This window comes from Herpailurus yagouaroundi, unplaced genomic scaffold (genome assembly GCF_014898765.1).
Source record: "Herpailurus yagouaroundi ecotype Mexico unplaced genomic scaffold, PumYag 145733, whole genome shotgun sequence".
NCBI classification, from domain to species: Eukaryota; Metazoa; Chordata; class Mammalia; order Carnivora; family Felidae; genus Herpailurus; species Herpailurus yagouaroundi.
The window spans coordinates 5611-16103 of record NW_024422468.1 but is presented as its reverse complement, the minus strand read 5'-3'; the positions used below and the strand labels follow the sequence as shown (position 1 = coordinate 16103).

The window sequence follows — 10493 nt, the reverse complement described above, 5'->3', positions numbered from 1 at the left end:
TCTTCCTATTATTTTAATAACAAATTTCAGAAAAAGCCCTTCGAATCATTACATCACTTGTTTTCCCTTTCTTTGTTTCTGAGGCATAGCCAAGATTAAGGTTTTTATGAGTCAGTTTTTATACATTTATACAGTTTTAATACAAATATGGTATTATATTTACTTTAACATGTTTTTGAGACCTACCTACCTTGATACATGGAGATAATAGTGTATTCTTTTTAACTGCCATGTAATATTGCCCCATACGGCTATACCACCTTTATGAACGGATGTTGCAGTGGAATCCATCTATTCACTAGTGCAAACAGTGCTACAATAACCTTCCTTGTACGTGCTCTTTGGGCCCATGTAAGAGTTTCTCTAGAGTCTATAACAGAAATTCAATTTCTAGGTGTTAGATCTAGTGCTCTGTTTATACTAAAATGACTGAATTCGCCAAACTGATCGACAGTCACAAAGCACGGTATGATTTACAATCTCACGGCTTCACCAAATCACAAGTCTCTGAAGCTGCCAATCTGGCAGATAAGAAATTGTTTCTTTAAAAAATAATTGCAGGGGCGCCTGGGTGGCGCAGTCGGTTAAGCGTCCGACTTCAGCCAGGTCACGATCTCGCGGTCCGTGAGTTCGAGCCCCGCGTCAGGCTCTGGGCTGATGGCTCGGAGCCTGGAGCCTGTTTCCGATTCTGTGTCTCCCTCTCTCTCTGCCCCTCCCCCGTTCATGCTCTGTTTCTCTCTGTCCCAAAAATAAATAAACGTTGAAAAAATAAAAAATAAAAAATAATTGCATTCACAGGATCACTCGCGAGGTCAAGCACCCTTTTATTTATTTTGTTTTATTTTTTTGAAGCGTAGATGACACACTATGTTAGCATTAGTTTTGGGTGTACAACATAGCGATTCAGCAGCTCTATAGGTATGCTCATTGCAAGTGTAGCTACCACCTGTCAGCATCCTTTCTGATGTTTATTGGTCATTTTTCTGAATTGACCTTTTCTGTACATCTCCTCTTCACATGAATTTTAAGTTTTAATAAAGATACTCATCAGTACTTTCTATGTAGAGCACTGTGTATCTTGTTTAAGAAATTGTTCTCTGGGGCACCTGGGTGGCTCAGTCAGTTAAGTGTCCGACTTCAGCTTAGGTCCTGATCTCACAGTCTGTGAGTTCAAGCCCTGTGTTGGGCTCTGTGCTGATAGCTCAGAGCCTCGAGACTACTTCAGATTCTGTCTTTCTCTGACCTTCCCCCACTCACGATCTGTCTCTCTCTCTCTCTCTCTCTCTCTCAAAAATAAATAAACATTAAAAAAAACTTTTAGAGAAAGAATGAAATATGGCCTTTTGTAGCAACGTGGATAGAACTGGAGAGTGTTATGCTAAGCGAAATAAGTCATACAGAGAAAGACAGATACCATATGTTTTCACTCTTATGTGGATCTTGAGAAACTTAACAGAAGACCATGGGGGAGGGGAAGGAAAAAAAAGTTAGGGAGAGAGCCAAACCATAAGACACCCTTAAAAACTGAGAATAAACTGAGGGTTGATGGGGGGTGGGAGGGATGGGAGGGTGGGTGCTGGGCATTGAGGAGGGCACCTGTTGGGGATGAGCACTGAGTGTCGTATGGAAACCAATTTGACAATAAATTTCATATTAAAAAAATAATAAAAAATAAAAAAACTTTAAAGAAATTGTTTTCTACTCTGAGCTCATAAAGATATTTTTCTATATTGTCTCAATTTTTTGCCACATTTAGTTTTTCAGTTGAGTATTTTCCCCACAAGTTAAATCTATTCAGATAAAATTTTCACACAATGAAATGCACAATTCGTTTTGTTAAATTTTTTTTTAACGTTTATTTATTTTTGAGAGACAGTGCATGAATGCGGAGGGTCAGAGAGAGAGGGAGACACAGAATCTGAAACAGGCTCCAGGCTCTGAGCTGTCAGCACAGAGCCCGACACGGGGCTCAAACTCACGGGCCTCGAGATCATGACCTGAGCCGAAGTCGGACGCTTAACCGACTGAGCCACCCAGGCGCCCCTGAAATGCACAATTCTTAAGTGTATGGTTTGATCTGTTTTGACAAATACACTCTTGTAACCCATACCTCAGTCCAAATATAGAACATGTGCATTACTATAAACTTCCCTTGTGTCTCCTCCCAGTCACTTTATATCCCTTCCCTGAAGCCACCAGCATTCTGGGTTTTTTTCTGCCATAGATTAGATTTGCCTATTCTGGAAGTTCATGTGAATAAAATCATATGATATTTTCTCTTTTGTGTCTTGCGTCTCTTTTGCTTCTTTCATGCAGCACGATCATTCTGAGATTTATTCATGTTGTTGGATGTGTCAGGAGTCGCTCCAGTGTTATTGCTGAGAAATTCTATTGTGTGGACGAATCACAGTTTGTTGTGCTGGTGGACACTTGGGCTAATTCCATTTTGGGGCTATGATGAATAAATTTGATGTGAACATTCCCCTACAAGGCCTTTTGTGGACTTAGTCTTTCTCTTCCCTTGAATAGATAGGTAGGAGTGAAATATCTGGGTAGCCATTTCAATTTTAAGTTTACAGGTGGCTGGGCAGCTGGCATAGAGTGATTGATTGCACTTGATGAATAGAAACCACGAAGCTTTTCTTTCTTTTTTTTTTTTTTTTTTTTTTTTTGTTTGTTCTCTTTCATTTTCTCTGCCTGCTCCTTACCAGCCTCACTCCCCTCCAATCCCACCAAGGTCAACAGTTTTAAAAGCAATGTGATTCTAGGTTATGAGACATTTAGTGGAGTCTGAGAACACTACTTCAGCTTGGAAAAGAGTATTTTATAAGGTAATAGTTCTTAAAATTTTGCAGAGAGAGCAGAACCTATTTTTCAAATGAAATATTCTGAAAATCCCCAATGTATAAAAAAATACCTTTTAAAATGAAGCTGCTTTAGTTTTGTGGGGACACCTCTTTGCTTGTGCCTACTATCCCCAACCTTGTCAGCTAAGTAACTACTTCATTCCCATGTTGAAAAATTTTGGTCTAAAGAAATTGATATTTAGTGGCTAGTCTTGTATGGATATGGGTATGGGTCTGTGGCTGTGATGTTTTATGTATTCAGTTGATACTATGAACTTGAAGTTCATAGTATACCTGAGAGAATGTAAATTAGAATTCTCTACCTTGGGAGATTCTGAAGAGCTGCTTGATTCTAATGGAAGAATACATGGCTGCAGCTGCTAAAAGAAGAGAATTTGGCACAAAATAGGATCCCTTTGACTTTTTTAGTGATATGAAGGGATTGACTTGATAATGACAAGGTGGTGTGTGTGTGTGTGTGTGTGTGTGTGTGTGTGTGTGTGTGTGTGTGTCTGAGCTATCTTAATACTGTAACATCCTATTTTTAAAATACCCTATATTATTATCTAAATGTTGACATAAAATCAGATCAAGTAAGTTCTTTTGCTTTGTTTTTGGTAGCAGTAGATTGGAAGGATACTAGGGGATCTTCCTTTGTCTAATGTGTAATGTACCTTAAAGGGAGGTTCTGTCCGATTTTAGAAAATTCTGCAGCTACATGAAAACATCATTCACTATGGACATACTGGCCTCAGTTGTCCATATCCGTGGTCCCACATAAATAAAGGACTGATGGTGCAGATTAGAAAACTATTCTCTTCTCTCATTCTGCTGGTATTCCTTTGTGGTAGTGGGGAGGTAGCAATCATGTCAACTGTGGTTGGTCTGTAGTGTAACTGGGTTAATTCAGGACAGATGGAACTGGAGGGGAATATTGGCATCAACTGCAGACACCTGGGGAACACTCAAAACTCTGTGTCTTCCCTCACAACTTCTTTGTCCTCCTTAAAGAGGAGATCTCAGGTATAGGTCATGGACAAAATGGACACCAGGGATAAACTTAAGCTGCTGAATGAAGGAGCAAAGTTCTGATGGGAGGAGGAAAGGGACTATAAATAAAATAGAAACAAGACAAAAACATCCTTGGGCCTCTTTGGGAATGTTTCATTTCTTCCTTTCTCTGAACTCCTAAAGGTAGATGACACATTACCTCCTTCTTCTGCTTGAAAGGAGGTGCCCCCATCCTTTCAAGGCAATGTAGGCATCAGAGTTGTGCCTACAAGCAACTTAGGACTTCTTCCAGACCAAGAAGATGTCCTGTGGCCCATTCAAAGTCCAGCCTGACCCAAGAGTCCATAAGGACGGAGTCACCTTGCACAGGAGGCTGTGGTCACAACAGAATACTGGTGTTCCAGATCTGCCCTTGCTCCCACTTGGTTCCAGTTCAACTCAGCTTTTGACCCTTGACTTGCCTCTCCTTTTGATAGTTTCTTGTTATTGCCTTTGGCACTTGCTCACTTACCTCAGTTTCCCTGACTTGCCCTTCTACATTTTCTTATGACCTGAGTTTGGACTCATACTTCTTGTTCTCCCCTTTCCTTGTAAATTCAGGAAGCTTCTTTAATTTGTATTTGTTTTCCTATCTCAGATCCCAAAGGCTAGTATGAATGCACATGGATGTATGCCTCACCTTGGCTGACTGACTCTTCTTGATGTGGGTACCAACATCAAAGGACTGAAAATTCAGTGGATATTTGAAACACGTTTTGAAAAATAAGCACTGTTCTTGTCCTTAGAGGATTTTAATAACATAGAGACAAAATAGATTATGGAATTAGCAAAATTATATAAAACATTATTATGCAGGTTAAGTCTAACTTGGTTCACTAATCCTAGGGTTATCTAAATTCATTTATTGCCTTGGAATAAAATATCTAAAATTACTTGAATATTTAAGTAAATTTGCATGGTAGTAGCATTAGAAAAAAAATTGATCTTAATTCAAACACATTGTAAAGGGTTAGCTGCACAATAGAAAGGATTATTTGAGAATATTTCTCAGAAAGAGATAATTCTCAGGTTTGGATTTAAATCAGGGAAGAATGTGAATCAGCATTCAATTATTAATTCAATGGAGAGATAAAGATAATACTATTTGTGATTATTATTGTGGGATCAGAAAATTTATCAGATTCATCTAGCCCTTAGATAAATCCCACAGCCCTTAGACTAGAACTCGGTAATATTACATGGCAGAGTTTGTCAAAGTGAGGCTTGAAAATAGTTTCCCCTTCTTCTCCCAAGAACATCAGAGCTACTGGTATGGTCTGTAATGATTTCTTAGGTGCAATAAGATGGGAAAAAAACTAAATTTGCCCATTATTTTTAATGGTGCTGCCTAGCAAGTTATAGACATCCAACCCCCCCCCACCACACACACACCCATACACCTTGAGTCTAAACTAAATTAATATGTATTCTGAATTTTTTTTATAAAATGTCTTCCAATGGCTTTTTGTGTGTGTCCAACTAAACGATGATAACTAACTGCAAATACGATGTTTGCGATGTAAGATATTCGCTCCCAGCACTCTACCAGAACATTGGACTGTTGTGTCACAGCCTCATGTTCAGCTCCTTATTTTTCAGGTCAGAAGAGCTCCAGCAACTCATCAACCAGGTTCTGAATGGTTTATACCAGATTATCTCTGAAAATCTTTTCCTCATTCAGTTGTTGCTCAAAAAAAACTTCAAATAATGGTTCAAGTTCAAGTTGAGGAGGGACACAATGACCGTCTGGACTGGTTTCCATTCAAATCGTCATTTGATTTCATCCTCTCCTTTAGATTCCACAGGGCCTTTGTTAGCTCACCAAATAAACTTTAAGCTGTAGAGCAAACACTGGGTTTCAAGTGTCATAAAAGATAAATCAAGTGCTTGAAACCAGAGCAATCAATAATTTTTTTTTTTTTTTGCAAACACACAATAGGAAAAAAGAAAAAAAAGAGCATGCTTGTTTCTCTCTCCCATGCATTTTTTTTTTTTTCACCAATCAGCTTTTTGGTCTGTTTCACTATTCATAGAAATTTGCTTATCAACTTTGATTCTAGTTAGAACAATCCGTCTAATCTTTTTAGATCTGCAGTGTCAACCGCCCCTATTTTTCTGACAGCTCAAACAGAACAGAAAAGATACTAGCATGTGTTATCTAATTTCCTGATCTTTCTCATTCTGACATCCTGTGATAATTGCAAAATCATAGTTAAATACCAATCTGGTGGTACTACTTATTGCTTTCAGTTTATTGACGTGGTAGGGCCAAAAGTATTCCCCCATCCCCCTCCAGAATGTATTATGTACAAAGTAGTCACAGGATTGCAGTTTACAGTAAGACAAGGGCTTTCAAAGAGAATTGAGTCCAATATCTTCATTTCACAAATGTGGAAAGTGAACAACAAAGGGCAGATGACAAGTGCAAAGTCCTTCAGCTTTCTTCAGAATATCCTATTGGAATTACAAGAGTTATTAGCATCTTTAAAAAAAATTTTTTTAATGTTTTTGTCTATTTTTGAAGGAGAGAGAGACAGAGCATGAGTGGGGGAGGAGCAGAGAGAGAGGGAGACACAGACTCTGAAGCAGGCTCCAGGCTCTAAGCTGTCAGCACAGAGCCCGATGCGGGGCTTGAACTCACAAACTGTGAGATCATGACCTGAGCTGAAGTCGGACGCTTAACCGACTGAGCCACCCAGGCGCCCCTAGTTTTTAGCATCTTCTAAACATACTCTAGCTCACTTCTAAGTATTAGCTTTCCCACCCTCCTCCCTCATCTCAAACATTTAATCCATCATCAGGCCTTATCCATTTCACCCATTGAGACCTCTCAAATTTGTCTCTTCTCTCCATTTCCAACATCACTACCATATTTTAGGTCATCATTGCTTTGGGGATAAAATCCAAACCGCTTAGGTTGGTAAGAGCCCTTTTACAGCCTTAAACTTGCAGTCTTTTTGCCTTTTTGTCTTTACTTGCTTCTTTCATCCTCTCACCCAACAAATGATAAACTGCTTGCAGTTCTATGAACAGACTGTGTTCTTTGTCAATTCTAGATCCATGCACTCATCTCCTTACCATACACCTGCTTCTTCCTCCCCGCCACCGGTGTCCATTTACCTGACTGGAGTCTGTTCATCCATTCTATCTTCTCTAAGTTATCCCTGCCCCTCAGCCCATTTTGAGTCAGGGCCCTTTTATGCACTCTTACCATACCCATATTCCTCAAAGTAGTCTTTTGTTCTCATAGTATTCAGAACGCTGTCAGGTAGCTTATTAGGATCTGTGTTTAGACTGTAAGTTCTTTTGAGGACAAAGATTGGTATCTTGTGAATTCTCATGTCTTCAGAACCTAACCTGATGCCCAGCAAAAAAAAAAAAAAAAAAAAAAAAAAAAAAAAAGGTATTCAGTAAAGAATAATAACAGCAGAAATAATAATAGCTATATTATATTATTATTATCATTATTATGATTAGCTTTGTGTGTTAGATATTGTGCTAAATTTGTTCCTTGCATGATCAGTATTCCTTCTGTGATGGTTAATTTTATATGTCAACTTGGCCAGGCCACAGTATCCAGATATTTGGTTAAACGTGTCTGGATGTTACTGTTAAAGTGTATTTTAGATAAGATTAACACTGAAATCATTAAACTTCAAGCTAAGCATATTACCCTTCATAATGTTAGTGGGCCTCATCCAAGCAACTGAAAGCCTTAAGAAAAAGACTGACCTTCCTCAGAAAGACAGAGTTCTGCCAGCAGACTGCCATTGGACTCAAGCTGTAGCATCAACTTTCTCCCAGTTCTCATCAGCTGGCCTTCTTGCAAATTTTGGACTGCTCTAGAATCACGCAATCTAATTCCTTAAAATCGCACTATTTCTCCATAGACACACACTCTATTGGTCCTATTTCTCTGGAGAACACTAATGGTGATATTATCTTCATTTGCGAATGAGGAAACAGGACCACAAAGAAGTCAGTTAGTGTCCAAGGTCATTTATCTAACATCAACTTGGCCTCCTAAGCATGAAGAAAAATTTTCTTTGCTTCTTTCTGGGGCCTCTTTTTGCCCTTTTGGACAATTAACTGAAATAAGAAAAAAATAAGGAAACTGCTTTTTGAGTATTAGGTGAGGGTGAGTTTAGATTTCAGGTTTCTTTCTTCTTTCTTTCTTTCTTTCTTTCTTTCTTTCTTTCTTTCTTTCTTTAAGAGAGAGAGTGTGTGAGTGAAGGAGAGGGGTAGAGGGAGAGAAAGAATCTTAAGCAGGCTCCATGCTCAGTACAGAGCCCAGCACGGGCTTGATCCTACGATCATGATCAGAACCTAAATTGAGAGTCAGACACTCAACCGACTGAGCCACCCAGGCTCCCCTAGATTCTGGTTTCTGCGAGTCACTGTTAAATGCACCTGTCCTGAGTTAGTGCCATTGGCCTCATCTTCTCTAGGCCAGATCATCTTAGTTTACATACTTATTATTCTTTATATTTCTGCTCTACTTCTCTCCTTGTTGAGGTTGTGATGCTGGCCAACCTTTCCAATTAACTTGAACAACCATTAAAACTCGTCCATTAAAATTCACTTCCCCACAGAGCTAAAGAGTCATTTTCTACATAAACCTCTTAAGGTTGTTATAAAGATCAAATTAAAGAAAGTGTGAGGAAGCTTTTTGTAGACTGCTTTGCTGGAAGGGCAGAGAAGTAGATTGAAGCATGGCATTTAGAATCAAAATCTGTCTTTACACAGAGCCTTCTGATTGCTTCCTTTGTACTGTGTGCCTTGGTTTTCTTGTTTATAAAATAATAATTATAACTATCATTTATTAATGGCTTCCATCCCATTGATTAAATTTTACCCTGGTACCTGATTTATATGTATCACTAAATTCCCACAATCATCCTAAGAAGCACGATTATATTTTCTTTGAATTTATAAGTGAGGAAACTGAGGGTCAGAGAGGTTTAGTATTTACCTGAAATCATACAGCTATTAAGTGATAGAGTTAAGATTCCAACCGAATTCATTTAGATTCCAAAAGCCATGCTAAACTAATCTGTTGTGAAAACTAATTGAAACATTCTACATGAAAAACCATTCTAAAGTTGGATGGTATTATAAGCAAGTATTATTCTCATTCAAAAAGTGGCTTATCCCTTGGGACACCCAGGTGGCTCAGTTGGTTAAACGTCTGACTCTTGATCTCATCTCTGATCATGATCTCACAGTTCATGAGTTTGAGTCCCGCACTGGGCTCCACACTGTTGGGATTCTCTCTGTCCCTCCTCTGCTCACACACACTCTGTTTCTCTCTCTCTCTCTCTCTCTCTCTCTCTGTCTCTCTCTCTGTCTCTCTTTAAAAAGAAATAAATGGGGCGCCTGGGTGGCGCAGTCGGTTAAGCGTCCGGCTTCAGCCAGGTCACGATCTCGCGGTCCGTGAGTTCGAGCCCCGCGTCAGGCTCTGGGCTGATGGCTCAGAGCCTGGAGCCTGTTTCCGATTCTGTGTCTCCCTCTCTCTCTGCCCCTCCCCCGTTCATGCTCTGTCTCTCTCTGTCCCAAAAATAAATAAACGTTGAAAAAAAAAAAAAAAGAAAGAAATGAACTTTAAAGAAAAGTGGCTTATTCCCAAGTAAAACAGGTAGTTCAGAATTATCTTTACCTAGGCAGAAGAAAGCAAGTTCAAAGGAAAGAGGGGGGCACCTGGGTGGCTCAGTCAGTTGAGCATCTGACTCTTGACTTCAGCTCAGGTCCTAATCCTGGGGTCATGGGATTGAGCCCCTCATTGGGCTCCTTGCTGAGCACGGAGCCTGCTTGAGATTCTCTCTTTTTCCCCCTCTGCCACTCCCCGCCCCCCATGCTCTCTCTCTCTTTCCGTCTCTCTCTTTCTCAAATTAGAAAACAACAACAACAAAATAAAGGGGCCTATGCTTTAAGTTAGTTTAGGTAAAGTAACATAAGGAAGGGAGGGCTCCAATTGTCTCCAAGCTGATAAATTTTGTTGAAGTCAGGAAATCACTATTATCCCATTAGTGAAAATACTATATTAGACACTGTAGGAAATTAGGCTAATCAGGAGAGAGGACAAGCAAATATGAAAAAAAAACCCACACAGGCACATGCCAAGTAGAGCAAGGTTTTCTAGCACAAGGCTGTAGTGTTCACATTGAAGTTGATTTGGAGCTAGTGGACTTACCGTCAGAGAGGCCTTATGGAGAATTCTGGAAGGTTTTGAATAAAGAGGGTTTAGTGTGAAAAATGGTGAACAAAGCATCAGACACATTAAATGGTTTGTGTCTCAACAGCAGGAGGATGAAGGAAGGTAAGAAAGAACTAATATTTATGAGCAACTATGATGTGTTAGGTATTATAATGTTTACTTTGTTTGGGTTATCTTGTATATTCTTCATGACAATGCACGAGGTGAATATGTGTTCATAGTTTATCCAGTTCTCCTACCAATTATTTGTCAAATGTCTATTCCATGCAAGACTTTGTGCAAGGCATCAGAATACAAGATGAATAAGAAAACAGTCACACACAAGTAATAGTAGTTCTAAACCTGTAGATTCTTTTTTATGTCTGCATTTTGACAATGAGGAA

General features: G+C 39.3%; 1 long non-coding RNA gene across 1 annotated transcript; it reads right to left on the bottom strand.

Annotated features, from left to right (window-relative positions):
* Positions 1 to 6130: 6130 nt before the first annotated feature.
* Positions 6131 to 7270, bottom strand: LOC121026592 (uncharacterized). Its single transcript, XR_005788392.1, has 2 exons — positions 7108 to 7270; positions 6131 to 6350 (listed from the first exon to the last, which is right to left on the bottom strand). It is a non-coding gene; the product is annotated as an uncharacterized LOC121026592 (long non-coding RNA).
* Positions 7271 to 10493: the final 3223 nt, after the last annotated feature.